Genomic DNA, 14,484 nt, shown 5'->3' with positions numbered 1-14,484 from the left:
AATTGCAGGATATACTTGGCTGAATACTGGCGTGACTGGTATCTCCAATACTGCAGCTAGCAATGATAGGCACGTTTCAAGTCTTCTTGAACTCAGAAACAAAAGAATCAAGGGGTGACGATATCAAACCGAAAGTTCTAAACGCAAGCTATATATTTGTGCGTGACCTACGCTTACCTTGTGTCGCCGGGACGGGTCAAGTGGCAACCACAGTAACAGTCTCCAGATTCATACGACTCGGGTAGCAACGCGCGCGTCTAGACACTCGCAGGACAGTGGGACAGTCGCCAGCCGCCTGCGCCTTGTCAATGTGCACCGCTCTTTCCCGCCAAAGTTGAGAATGGAAATCCTTGGCGTAAACAAAGGCGATGCAGCCACTTTCCTTTCACTTCCACACTGTAAGAAGCGCAGTGCAACGTCAAACCTACAGCATTAGGACTATTCGAAAAACCTGCAGCTGCCGTGGAAGCTCTCCCATGCTTTTCGCCGAAAGAATAAAGAGAGAATGGAGTGAAAGGTGAGACCACACGTGAGACTAGAATGCTTTAGCAAGATACGGCAGTGACGGTAATACCCTAATATGCACCTGCAGCCTAATACCTGCAGGTGCATCTTTTCGAGAACCTTTTACCTTTGAGTTCTCAGAGGGACAACTTCGTGCCAAGCGACAAGCTGCACTGGGAATGCCAGAAATAACGGTGACGTGAAGAACACTGTTTTATCCCGTCGACGTCAACAATCCAGAGGTTCCTACAGGCTTCGTTTCGTTGTCATACCCTTCGCTGATTCAGATATGTCAGCGATGTGTGCAATCCAGCGTCTTGCCTTACGCCGCGAAGAGACTTTGTTAAACGAGTACTGACACAAAATTTTGAAGGCGAAATAACTTGTGGAATAGATTTGTGTGGACACATACGCATCACCTGTGGAATATCAATGGATAATATCGCTTAGAACATATTTAAAATCGATTTTAAAGTGCGTGTCGCGCCACTGCACGCGAAACTCGCCTTTGACTTTCGTGTAACCAACCAACCACCACCTGCTCCACGAGTTTGTGTTTTAAGTTTGTGCTGGCTGTCGCGATCCTTGCGAGCGCTCTCTCCTAACGAACCTTTTGAACGGGAAGAGGGGGCACACTTGCACGGGAGTGCAAAGGCTGATGTCCTTGCCTCGGCAGTGCATTTTTGGGGGGGTCACGCATACTTACAAACCCAGAAAGCCTTCGTTGAAAAGAGTTGACGACGCGGTGCGTATGTGCACGCGGTCTTGTGTGCTCACGTAATCAACTATGTTTCAGGAAGCTGAAATGGCTCCAGCCACAGCTTGAAGAGACAACAATAGTCTAGGTGGTGTTGGAAGAGAGCCCAACGTTTCGGGATCGATTCGGTCCCTTCCTCAGGGGGTGACTGCGTTGGTCATGGAAGCATAGCCGCGTCCTTTCACCTTGTTCTTTCACCACGGCTCCTGTTTTCCCTTTCCCTCACGTTTGGGAAGCCGTGAACGTGTACTGGGGGCATTGTTCCTAGCGAGCGGTTCACATTTGCAGGTGTGTGCGGAATGTGCCAAGACCAACACCTCCTCTGTCTAGGAGGTGTTGCCAAGACTCGAGCAAGAGGTTCCTTCGCATATTCCTATATGTTTCTAGAACAGAAGCGCCATCAAAGTCGTGCTTTTCACAATGCCCTGCAAGAGCGCTGCGCTGCGCTTCCACGTTTCTGACGTCGTTCCTGTGCTGGCGTATTCTCTCCGGGAAACACTTGCTCTCGCCTATGTAGCTGGCTGGACACTCAGAACACGACACCTTGGTGACGGTCGGTCTTTCGGCCTCGGTAGCAAGCGGGTGAGCGTCGATTCCGGTTTGTGAATTACCGTGACCCCCGCTTTTCTGAAGACCCTGGAGAGCTGTTCACGGATGCCCAGCCAGACAGATTTCTGTCGAAATGTTTACATTTAAGACATCATAACTATTTACATGATAACTATTGTGTTCACTCGGCGCTCTCTGGAACCGAAACTGCGACCGTCGCGCGCTCGAGGAAACGAGCTTTCCATCCGTAGAAAAAGCAAGATCCAAACTTTTGTGTCAATGCTCCTTCAAGCTGCCACCCCCTTTTGCTGAGGAAGCAAGGGGGTTGAGGAGATGAAATTCTTGGATAGAGAAGAAGAGAAAAGCACAGGGTGTCTTTAGTCGAGAAGGACATCTCAACCCTCTTGTTCAGGGGTGGGGGATTAAAGTTAGCAGACAGAGGCTCAGCGTCGTTAAAAAAGGGAGTGAAAGAAGTTGGAGGAAAGACCAGGGCGCCGTCTCGAGTTCCCAGAACACAAACTGGCAGGCCGGGGCAACTCTTTTGCCTATTGGAAAAACCGGCGGGTGTCCGGCGGCACTGAGAATCGAACCCGGTAGCTCCCGCATTGGAAGCGAACGCTCTAGCCATTCGGCTTCCTCTGCGGTTTGGGCAGTGGTAGCCGGGGCAACCTGCAAAGGAGGTGGACGCAGGCACTGGAGGGAAGGGGTGGGGGGATGTCACACAGGCTTTGGGGGGGGGGGGGGGGGCGATCGCCCCTACCGCCCCCCCTCTGGATCCGCCACTGTTCCAACGTTGCATTTCTGTTCTCCTCACTTCGCGTTCTCTTTCTAGCCTCTCCTTCCGTTCCTGTCTCTCGCGTTCTCTTTCTAGGCTTTCTCGCTCTTCAAACCTTTTGAAAGCTACTAAGGCGTCGTTAATGTCCTCCTCACTGGATTCCCTAATAATCAGCTTCCACATATTTGTCCTTGCCATTTTATTATCTACCTTGATGCCGAGATGCTCGCACACAAACAAAAGCTCATCTTTCAGCATCGTCCTCAAATCAATGGCTGCCGCTTTGCTTTGGTCCTGCTCACACATAATTAGGTGATCCCTCAAACTCACTCGTTACGCATAACTAGGTGATCTACCTAACCCACAAAAACACAATCCAGCTTCTACACTACTCAAGTGTAAACGCAAAATGAAGCCTGGAAAGTCATAGCAAAGACCAAGCACTCACCACAAACGCAGCACCATGTCGCAAGGTCCATCTCACCGGTAGGGTAGAAGGCAGAAGTGGCTGGCTGAGAATCCCTTCCGCGGAGCTATCTCACGCAGAGAACAACGAGCCAAAAAGGGGTCTCCGAATTCCGACGTCCTTTTTCTGGGAAATCCAACCACGGTGACCTGCCCGCTCGCTCGGCAAAAGCTCCTCCAGGAAGACGTGGCGTTCCACGTATCCGTCTGCGCCGACACGTGGGGGAGACAGCATTCTGGCCGATAGCTGTACGCTCAATAGCGTCTGCCTCGATGAATTTTCAGGCCAAACGTAACAATGGCATATGCTTACAGTAGCAGCCGTGTACTTTCGTGAACAAACGTTTGCGGCGTGCGAAAAAAAGATTATATGGCCATGGCACTGCTTCCTGAGAAGGTTAGAGTCAAGTCCTCCGTGCCGCTGGAGAATCACCCGCCGATTAAGACGCGAGACAGCTAGCTGAGCTTTAACCACTGTGAAGCAAGATGAACTGCTCGCCTCGTTTTTTCGGCTCTCGCGTCATGCTTGCAGTCTCTTTTTATGATATCGACTTGACAGGCGTATAAAACCTGTTGCGCGAACGCGGCTAGAAAATCGCACAGTCAGAATGTGGTTACTTCAAGGTTGCAGTTGCAAAGCATGTATTAAGTGCCAGTTATATTTAGCGGCTTAAATATATATCACCCTAATAAAGTGACAAAAACAAAGCAAACCTGCAGAACGATGTCAAAGCTTGCTGAAAATGCACAGACGTCCGTTCCGGCGTGATAAAGCAGCCTTCCCGACGCGTGAAATGCAGGCACCGAACTTCTGACAATGTGCCGGGTTCAGTTGAATTCAACCGACCGCGCAACGCTAACGGTATAACGCGAATGTGAACGTTCAACAACGACGGGTAGGTCTCACGAACACGGGGAATCAAAACACAAAGTTGCTTCAACAATGCGAGAAGACAGCGAGTAATCATTACTGTGGTCGCTGCGTGCATGCGCCGCGTTACTTACCGATTCAGGTAGTCGGAACGAACGAAAGCGATGAACTCACACAGCCAAAATAGAAGGCGAGACAGCGCTGTCAGCTATCCACGCTTGCCGCCTTTATTTCTCGTGCGACACGCCCGGGAACCGATACAGTTTAACACGTGAATCGTGTGCCTTGGTGTTGTCTGCACTGTTGTGGCTGGCCACTAAACCGCAATACTTCGGACCACGCTGGCGCTTCCGCGGGGTCGCTTCTGCCATCGCGGAAATGCGCAGCTTCGCACAGCAAGCCTCTCGGTTCTACGTACCTAGCTGACGGCCCCCCAGGTACACGCACCGACAGAAGAACGCGCACGCACGTGCGCTACAGGTTCAGAGCTTTCCGACAGAGCCGCAGCGCGGCTGGCGCGGCGCTGTCGTCGCGCCGCAAACTTGAGCTTGGGTTCCCTATTACGAGTGGTAAAACTGGTTTCAGACCTTATGTTTGCGTATTTTCCTCTCTTTTTTTCAAGCTCCGGTGATCGGCTGCTCATGCTGTTAAAGACGTTGAAGTGAATGTAGGTTCTTGAAGGTATCAGAGAGAAGTTATGACACGCAGTCTTGGTCAATCCCCCAGAGTGGGTAAGTGCCATATTTTTGAGGAAGCAAGCAAGCAAGCAAGACGTCAAGAAAACAAGAACAAAAAACGCAGGTATAGTCGACCGGCCCCTACAGTCTGCGGTTTGTACGGTAAATAACGGTAACTAGGAAATTAGAAGCAGCCAAATACCTATTCTAGTTACATTACAAGGCCAGTGAATCGACATATCTGTATAACAGGCACATTCTACACGTATGCGCCACCACTGGGATGAGTTTTTGTTGTTGCACAACGAAGCCAAGGGCGCTTTTAGTGTGGCGGCGTTTCCCTTGAGCGTTAAGATTGAAGCATCTTTGATTTTGCTTGAGTTTTTGCGTTGAATAAAGGAATTGAATTGTCTGTATTGTACACGCGTAGCCTATCGATCCCGTAATTGCTATGCATATTTGAACGCCTGCAGGCGGATATACCCACAATCACTTTAGTAATTGGTTCGTGTCGACTTTAGTTGTAAAAGAGTGCCTGAACGTCATCACCCGACTGTTTTCATTTTCGTTAGCCAGTTTCGCGTCACGCTCACTAAATATTGCATATATATACAGGGTGTTTTTTTTAGACAATACAGATTTTTTATAAAAAAAGTTTCACCATCTCCCACTGAAGGGAACCATGTGGGGATGCGAAGGGGCGCATGGGTCGACTTAAAGTTCCGTTCATCACGGGCACCTTGCCCGATGTTAACGCGTCCTTGCATGTGGAGCACACCATGAATTCACTGTAGTTGCTGTTGCTGTTACTCGTCCCGAACTCTTGTTGGAGCACGCCACGCAGGTTCATCGCGCGTCTGCGGAATCTCGTTCCCAGACGCCATCACGTGATTGCTGAGGGAGTGTAAGGGGAAGAGGCCACAGCGTCTTACCCAGCCCCTTGCACAGGCCCGAACGCGCTAGCGCGTGCCAGCGCGTTCTGACTTGGTTACAACGCGTTGGTTCATCGCGCGTCTGCAGAATCTCGTTCGCCGACGCCATCACATGATTGCTGAGAGAGTGTAAGGGGGAGAGGCCACAGCGTCTCACCCAGCCCCTTACACAGGCCCGAACGCGCTAGCGCGTGCCAGTACACGTGGTTTTGTCTGCGTTGCGCCAAGCTAGGACAGCATACGGCAGCCCGGGCCCCTAAAGTGCTCTGCACGTATCATCATCAAGGCGGTCGAAGAAGAAGACGAAGAAGACTTCTCCTTGGCGCGAGCGCGCGCTCAATATGGTACAGATGGCTATGGTAGGTTTTAGAAAGCGGACGGTCGCCATTGGAACTACGGACAAAGCCCAGCGCAAAAGCTGCTTCGCATCTAACATCTATGACAGTCAGGCTCCTGTCGTTTTCGCACATGAACTCTATGTCGAGGCGGAAATACTTTCCCGCAGCTGAAATGACGTTGACGCGACTAATGAACAAAAGCTCGTTAATTAGCTTTTTTTAATTATTGACTTGAGGGCAGTTGTTTCTATTAGAAAGTTGTAGTGCATGATATTTCATGGCGTACCCATTTTTTAGAAATAACAAAAGTTGCACGTAGTCCGAGATATTCAGCATCAAATTTCAAGGGCGAAATCGAAACTGACGGCGCCCGGCGCGCACAAAGCGCGGCGAAACACTGGAATAACACGTGACAGGGAAGTGACGAATTTTGAATGAAGGCGCGCCGAAGCAGAATATGTCAGAAAAGCCGGCAGATCCCACGCATTGTGGGAATCGATGTAATGCGAAGCAGCCAGCAAAGAGCTGCATACATCGTCTTGTATGTCATTGAGGAAAATGCGTGTCATGGTTTTCATGTTAACTCCTATTATTTATGTTCGTCACACAGTAACGTCGCGCAATACCAACTTGGGGGTCGATCAACCTAGAGAAACGGCCGCCAGGGCACCATGAGCGTGGCACGTAAGTCATGCTGTACATGACATGTGTGTCATGATTTTCATGATAACTCGTGTTATTTATGTTCGTCACACGGTCACGTCGCAAGATACCAATTTTGGTGTATATCAATCTAGCGAAACGGCCGCCAGCGCCCCATGAGCGTGGCACGTAAGTCATGCTGCACATGACATGCGTGTCATGATTTTCATGTTAACTCGTGTTTTTATGTTTGTCACACAGTCACGTCGCGCAAGACCAATTCCGGGGTAGATCAAGCTATCGAAACGGCCACCAGCGCGCCATGAGCGTGGCACGTAAGTCATGCTGTACATGACATGCGTGTCATGATTTTCATGATAACTCGTGTTATTTATGTTCGTCAAACGGTCACGTCGCAAGATACCAATTTTGGTGTATATCAATCTAGCGAAACGGCCGCCAGCGCCCCATGAGCGTGGCACGTAAGTCATGCTACACATGACATACGTGTCATGATTTTCATGATAACTCGTGTTATTTATGTTCGTCACACGGTCACGTCGCAAGATACCAATTTCGGTGCATATCAATCTAGCGAAACGGCCGCCAGCGCCCCATGAGCGTGGCACGTAAGTCATGCTGTACATGACATGCGTGTCATGATTTTCATGATAACTCGTGTTATTTATGTTCGTCACACGGTCACGTCGCAAGATACCAATTTCGGTGCATATCAATCTAGCGAAACGGCCGCCAGCACCCCATGAGCGTGGCACGTAAGTCATGCTGTACATGACATGCGTGTCATGATTTTCATGTTAACTCGTGTTTTTATGTTTGTCACACAGTCACGTCGCGCAAGACCAATTCCGGGGTAGATCAAGCTATCGAAACGGCCACCAGCGCGCCATGAGCGTGGCACGTAAGTCATGCTGTACATGACATGCGTGTCATGATTTTCATGATAACTCGTTTTATTTATGTTCGTCAAACGGTCACGTCGCAAGATACCAATTTTGGTGCATATCAATCTAGCGAAACGGCCGCCAGCGCCCCATGAGCGTGGCACGTAAGTCATGCTGTACATGACATGCGTATCATGATTTTCATGATAACTCGTGTTATTTATGTTCGTCACACGGTCACGTCGCAAGATACCAATTTCGGTGCATATCAATCTAGCGAAACGGCCGCCAGCGCCCCATGAGCGTGGCACGTAAGTCATGCTGTACATGACATGCGTGTCATGATTTTCATAATAACTTGTGTTATTTATGTTCGTCACACGGTCACGTCGGAAGAGATAAATATTGGTCTATATCAATCTAGCGAAACGGCCGCCAGCACCCCATGAGCGTGGCACGTAAGTCATGCTGTACATGACATGCGTGTCATGATTTTCATGATAACTCGTGTTATTTATGTTCGTCACACGGTCACGTCGCAAGATACCAATTTCGGTGCATATCAATCTAGCGAAACGGCCGCCAGCGCTCCATGAGCGTGGCACGTAAGTCATGCTGTACATGACATGCGTGTCATGATTTTCATGATAACTCGTGTTATTTATGTTCGTCACACGGTCACGTCGCAAGATACCAATTTTGGTGTATATAAAGCTAGCGAAACGGCCGCCAGCGCACCATGAGCGTGTCACGTAAGTCATGCTGTACATGACATGCGTGTCATGATTTTCATGTTAACTCGTCTTATTTATGTTCGTCACACAGTCACGTCACAAGATACCAATTTTGGTGTATATCAAGCTAGCGAAACGGCCGCCAGCGCACCATGAGCGTAGCATGTAAATCATGCTGTACATGACATTCGTGTCATGATTTTCATGTTATGACTTGTCATTTATGTTCGTCGTACAGTCATGTTACGCCACACCAATTTTGGTGCACATTCGATTAACCAAGCGACCAGGAGAGCACAAAGTCGTAGGCGGCTAGATAGATAGATAGATAGATAGATAGATAGATAGATAGATAGATAGATAGATAGATAGATAGATAGATAGATAGATAGATAGATAGATAGATAGATAGATAGATAGATAGATACGGTCAAAGTCGCAGAAGTTCGCTAAGAAATGCTGCGCATTTAAAAATCGGCAAACATTCTGAAATACACGAATGTTTGCTCGCGATGGGTGGTGATTATCTCTTTCTTAAACTATAAACAGGCGCGAAAAACTAATTTGCCTGTCGGCAAGAAAAAGCGCCACAGAAGCTGCCCCTGAGTTTTATGCTTCCCAGACAAAGAAAAGGTTGATATTGCAGTTTGCAGTTTTGTTGTGCGCAGTTCGAAAGCAACGGATAAGTACCAAACACTACGCGCAAAAGTAAGGCGATGCGCAGGCACAGTGAGATGACTTGCAGCTTTTCACGAAAACATACGGCCGCGGCGCGCCGTCATTCAAATTCGTCACTCCCTTGTGGCGGGTAGTTCCTGTCTGACGTAGCAGAACGGTCGCGCTTCTTGCGCGGTCAGTTTCGATTTCGCTCGATATGCGAGCAACTTTTGTGATTTCTAAAAAGGAGGTATGCCATAAATTGGCACGAACTACAACTTTGTATCATGACAAAGTATCATTTGTTCATTAAAAGTTAATTCACGAGTTTGTGTTAATTAGTCGCAATAATGTAAATTTAACTGCGGCAAAGTATTTCCGCCTCGACGGGGAGTTCGTGTGCGAAAACGACAGGAGCCTCACTGTCATAGATTTTTTTATGAGAAATCTGTATTGTCTAAAAAAAATTTCCCAAACTTGCACTAAGCCGCGCAACGCTTGAAACAGCGAAACTGGACGATTAAGGCTAATCTGGTTGCTTCTAGGTTGTTTCTAGGCCTTCGCTAGGTGATGCAGGTTGTTTGTAGGCTGCTTCTAGGTCGTTGCTAGGCTTTAGCTGGGTGGTGCTATGTGGTTTCTACGTCGAGTCTCAGCACAGAGAGGTTGTAGTTAAACCACAGACACTCACAGGCACGACACGGATGTCCAAATTGCAGAGGCACAACCTCGTGCTGAAAACAAGCGTTCGCACCTCTCATAGATCTACTGGCACGTCATCGTTGGCGTAGGCCTTCCATCACTTCGGGGTCTTCTCGCAGCCGCTAGGTGATGCCTGCAGGTTGTTTCTAGGCTGCTTGTAGGTCGTTGCTGGGCTTCAGCTATAAGTGATGCTATGTTGTTTCTACGTTGAGTCTCCGCACAGAGAGGTTCTAGTTAAACCACAGACAGTCACAAACCCGACGCGGATGTCCAAACTGCAGATACATAACCTCGCACTGAAAAGAAGCGTTCGCACCTCTCATAGATCTACTGGCACGTCGTCGTTGGCGTAGGCCTTCCATGCCGCCGTTGCCTTTCCCGTTCCCTAATATTCTCTCGTACGTACTCTGGGTCTTCGGTTCGACGCCATCACTTCGCAGCCATTTGTTGGGCTAACTGTTGCCTTCTTCATTTATAGTAGACCAGTGGTGCGTAGTGGTATTTACAAAATTTCTGTGGCACACACCCGTTTATGATGATGATAGTTTTTTGGTTCCGCCGGACAAGGAAAACACCCTGCTTCGCTGTGAAAACACCCTGCATATACTCACGCAGTTTCTGTAAGCGGAATGGGATGTCAACCCACGTCACACAAAAGAAGCTATTTGCCGTCTTGAACGGCTACAAAAAGGGCTAATAGACGTCTTGGTCAAGACATTCCCGTAGCTATAGACGTCTTTTCGACGTCTGATAGCTGTGCTAATGTCCCGCTAGTTGACGTCTTTAAAAGACGTTTTGAAAAGACCAAGATAAGACGTTTTATAGACGTTCTTGTTTTTTCGCCGTTTTCGAAATTTTGGACTTTCGAAATATAAAATAAACTAATAGAACTGTCTTTGCAGCATGTTTGGTCGGCAGCCTGACGGCTACCATAGGAAGATAGAGATTGAAGGGACCGAAAGAGCTCCCGCAAGAGCACTTTCCTGTTTTTCTCCCACTTCCTACGTCAGTCGTCGAGCAAGAACAATCAAGCAAGATCACTAACATACGTACATACCTGTTCACCCAGGCATGTCCTCACTGTTGCATATATAAATTTTCGACGCTGAGTTTACTCGCGTTTATTGCGGACCGAATCAAGTTGTTGCGGTCGCTCATATATGCCGCATGAATTATTGGCTACTTCAGCGCACCATACATATCCAATTTGCATATAAAAGACATCGGTTTATAATAAATTTGAACACGTCCGCAGGGGATCAACACGTATACTGTATTACATAAATGACGTTTAGCGGATGGCGCGCAAATAAATAATCGCGCTTCTCAGCAACAATAAATTATGCCATGATGTTGTCAAATTGGCTTTATTAATGAATAAAGCACAACCAAATGTGACACAAAACACGTCGGAAGGTGACCGCACAAGGTGAAGCTGAGTGGCACGGCAGCAACGTAAATAAAATTCTGCATGAATGCACTCCAAGTCTCGTCAAAGAAACTGCACTGGCTTCCGCATTAGCTGGCGTGGTCTCAGGCCCAATATCTTGCACAAACAGCAGTGAAGAAAAGCTGCATACAGAGAAAGCAAGTAAGCTACGCAGGATTTACAACAAATAACAGATCATCAAGTCACTCTAAAGAAACATTTGCAATTACAGATATGATAAAATGCTGTCATCAGGGGCGTAGCCAAGGGGGGGGGTTAGGGGGGGGTTCAAACCCCCCCCCCCTCCCGAAATTTTTCAAGTTTGCTTGCATACATATACATGCACACATACAAACACACGCACGAACATACATAATGTATGGTTGAAACCCCCCCCCCCCCCCCGAAAAAAATTTCTGGCTACGCCCCTGGCTGTAATGTATTAAGAAACGACAATCAATCATAACCGCACCTAGAGGCGAGGCGCCTACGGTAGAAGCTTTGCACTTAGTCAGCGACAGGCCGGCGTACACTCTAAGCCGCAAAGGTGCGAAATGGGAGTAAGTGCTGCATTTCGTCCCCGCCACCGGTAGTTCGTCCCCGCAAGGATTAACTGCAAGACGAGGGTGCCGTGTGCAAAGTGAGGGAGGAACTGTTAGACCACAGGGAGCAACGTTTACTCCCATGGAACTTTCCGGCGCAGTGGCGACCTCGAACGAATGGTCAGCATGCGCGTATTCAAAGAGTCCGCTAAAGAAATGAACTGTTAACAGTTTATTTAAGTGTAAAAGGTCTTGTCAACTACAGCAACTGCGGCAGAAGTAAAGTAATATCGATCATATGGCATAATAAACAAATGTGAAAAAGCTTTCACACACACACACACACACAAAAATGTGCTCACGCCCAAGCTGTATCAATGCGCGGCGTGGTGTTCTCGTCGTATGCACGGCAAGCTAGGACTCGGCGGTTTTGCGGTGCGCTGTCGATGTGTTCTCGTTTCGTGGTTGCGATTGCTGTCACTTGTGGTGCACTGAATCATCTTCGCGTTGTGGTAAACGTGATCTGCTACTGGAATGAAGTGCTACTCTATAGAAATGCTACGCGCCGACTGGGACATCGCCTGAGAGGTGAGTGTAAACAAGACTGCCATCACTCCGCGTGATACCTGTGTGCAGATGTAACAATCACCGCTTGTTTAACATTCACGTTCTGCGCGAACAAAACACGCATGATTGATGAGCTCACGCGATACAGCGTCGCGAGTGCGCCCCGCCTGCTATAGAATTACAAGCATGATGGTTGCGCCATCGAAACATGGTAAGCTCGGTGAAGGCTCAACATTAGCTGTAGCAAGTACAGCTGTTCAAAAATAGCTTTGTTTTCAATGCTGCCAAAATAAGCGTTGTTTATCAGAAATATTCGCGACTTTTTAAAAGAAAATTCACGTAAACTCCGCACAATATCTTCTATAGCAATGTAAACAAGTCATTTGGGAAGATTGGCTGTTAAAATAGTATGTCTAGCTAAAGGCTTAGCACCGCTAACACGGGCAGTCGGCGACGGCATCGGCGATTTCGCTCGTTTGTAGCGATGCTAGGAATCATTTATTTTTATATCTCTCAAATGAAGAGCAAGCTTCATTGATAAATAAGTGGGCCCACTAGCGTGTCGCTGTGAAAGCGTGAAACGTTAAACTCGAGGATGGGTTTTTCGAATTTCATAACACATTCTGAACTGTTCCATTGCACTATATGACAGGTTTTGTGAAAGAGCAGTTTTCGTCTAATTTTTACGCATGCAGCATTTCTAACAGACGCCTTGTGACGCAAGTGCAAGTGTACGAACAGTTCTGCCGGAAATATTAATGCTTCTGCAATTACTTTTTCAGGAAATCGATGAATGAGAGCGTTGCGCCTCCTGAGGAACGTCTTCAACATCTTGCTGCTATGAACAGGCTCTCAGCAGCTGTCGATGGTGCTGTTGCACTTCCTGACGTCGGCTGGACAGCATCCATTCGGATAAAACATTGCACTTTTCATTGTCTCTTCTATAATGCAGAGAAGCCATCCTATCTTCTGCATTCAACAAAGTTGTTCAATTTGTGTGTACACACGATGCTGCAGAATTGACACGAGTCGTTGAATAAACTTGGCTGTTTCTTTAGACGTTTTCGTTTTTTTTGTCATTAAACAGACATTTTCACTGAACGATATAACTAACCGTGTTCTGTACAGTGAGAAGCGAGCAAACTTGGCACGTCGACGGGAGCATACATGAGACCGTTTATATATACATACATTCATCAAGCGCCCAAATTCGCTCGAAACACGCGCGCAGAAAAACCAATCCAACGCATTTTCCAATTTCATGAACGTGATCACCGAATGGTTGCTTGCGAAAAACTGAAGGCTGAAGTCTAATATAAGGAATCTTGCTACTTTGACTAACATGGCAGAACGCGCAGCTTCCAGACGGTGCCTGTACATATATAGCCCCGGTAATATTCACTCTGCTGCGTACTGGCATGTGGTATAGTGGTTAGCGTACGCGACTGCTGATTCAATGGTCACGAGTTCGAATCCTGTGTGTTTGTTGTGAATTTTCTGTAGCTTACTTCTGAATTTATTTCTGTATATTAATTGTGTATGTCGTCAAATGCGTGTATCAACCTCCAAATTCTGGGTAATTCAACCAGAAACTGTAATAAATTGATTCTTTTTATCCAGAAGGAGCAACTGTTAGTCCCATCAGGGGTAACAGTTCGTCCCTACGCAGCTACTATGCAATAAATCAGTTACTCCCTAAAGGGGTAACTTTTACACCCCAACATTTCGTCCCTCAAAACAACTGAGGACTAACAGTTCGTCCCCTGACAGTTACTCCCTAAAGGACGAATCGTTCATCCTTTAGGGAGTAATGGTTGTGGCAGTGCAGTTACCCCCCAAAAGGACGAACCACAGACCTTTTTTCGTCCTTTGCGGCTTAGAGTGTAGTTGTAAGCATGCTTGCTTAAGCTATGTCGGCCTGTCACTGGCGTGCGTGCGTGGAGCCACGAGCTGTAACGCGCAAAACATAATTACTCAAAATAGGGCGAGTCAGTCTGGCTTACGATTCGCACCGGCGCGTATACTTATATAGTTTCGCGTACGACCACGCGGTTCAACCTAGCAAAGAACTGTTCACATTTTAATCACAATTCTAAAACCTTTCAGTAAAAACGACGAAAAGTCAGGTGCACTTACCGAAAAAAGCACTCTATCCGAACGTGCACACGTTCTTAGCTGTTTGTCTGGCTGCAACGATGGTGGTGAGCAGAACAATCGCTTCTTGAAACGAACGTACCGACGAACGTACCGTCGCAAAAAGCACAGTAAAGCTTGTTTCACCAAACACTGATGGAAAATATGCGACAGACAGTATGGTCACCGTTGCTTGCTGCCAAACAGCCCGTAATCCGTTCATCCGTTCACAAACAAAAGCTGACAACGCTACACAAAACGCAAATGACCGCCGGCCATCGCCTAGCCCTGCTGCCGATCGAGCCGCC

Source organism: Rhipicephalus sanguineus, chromosome 1 (genome assembly GCF_013339695.2).
Source record: "Rhipicephalus sanguineus isolate Rsan-2018 chromosome 1, BIME_Rsan_1.4, whole genome shotgun sequence".
Lineage (NCBI taxonomy): Eukaryota > Metazoa > Arthropoda > Arachnida > Ixodida > Ixodidae > Rhipicephalus > Rhipicephalus sanguineus.
The sequence above is the reverse complement of the archived record's forward strand: the minus strand, read 5'-3'. Positions refer to the sequence as shown.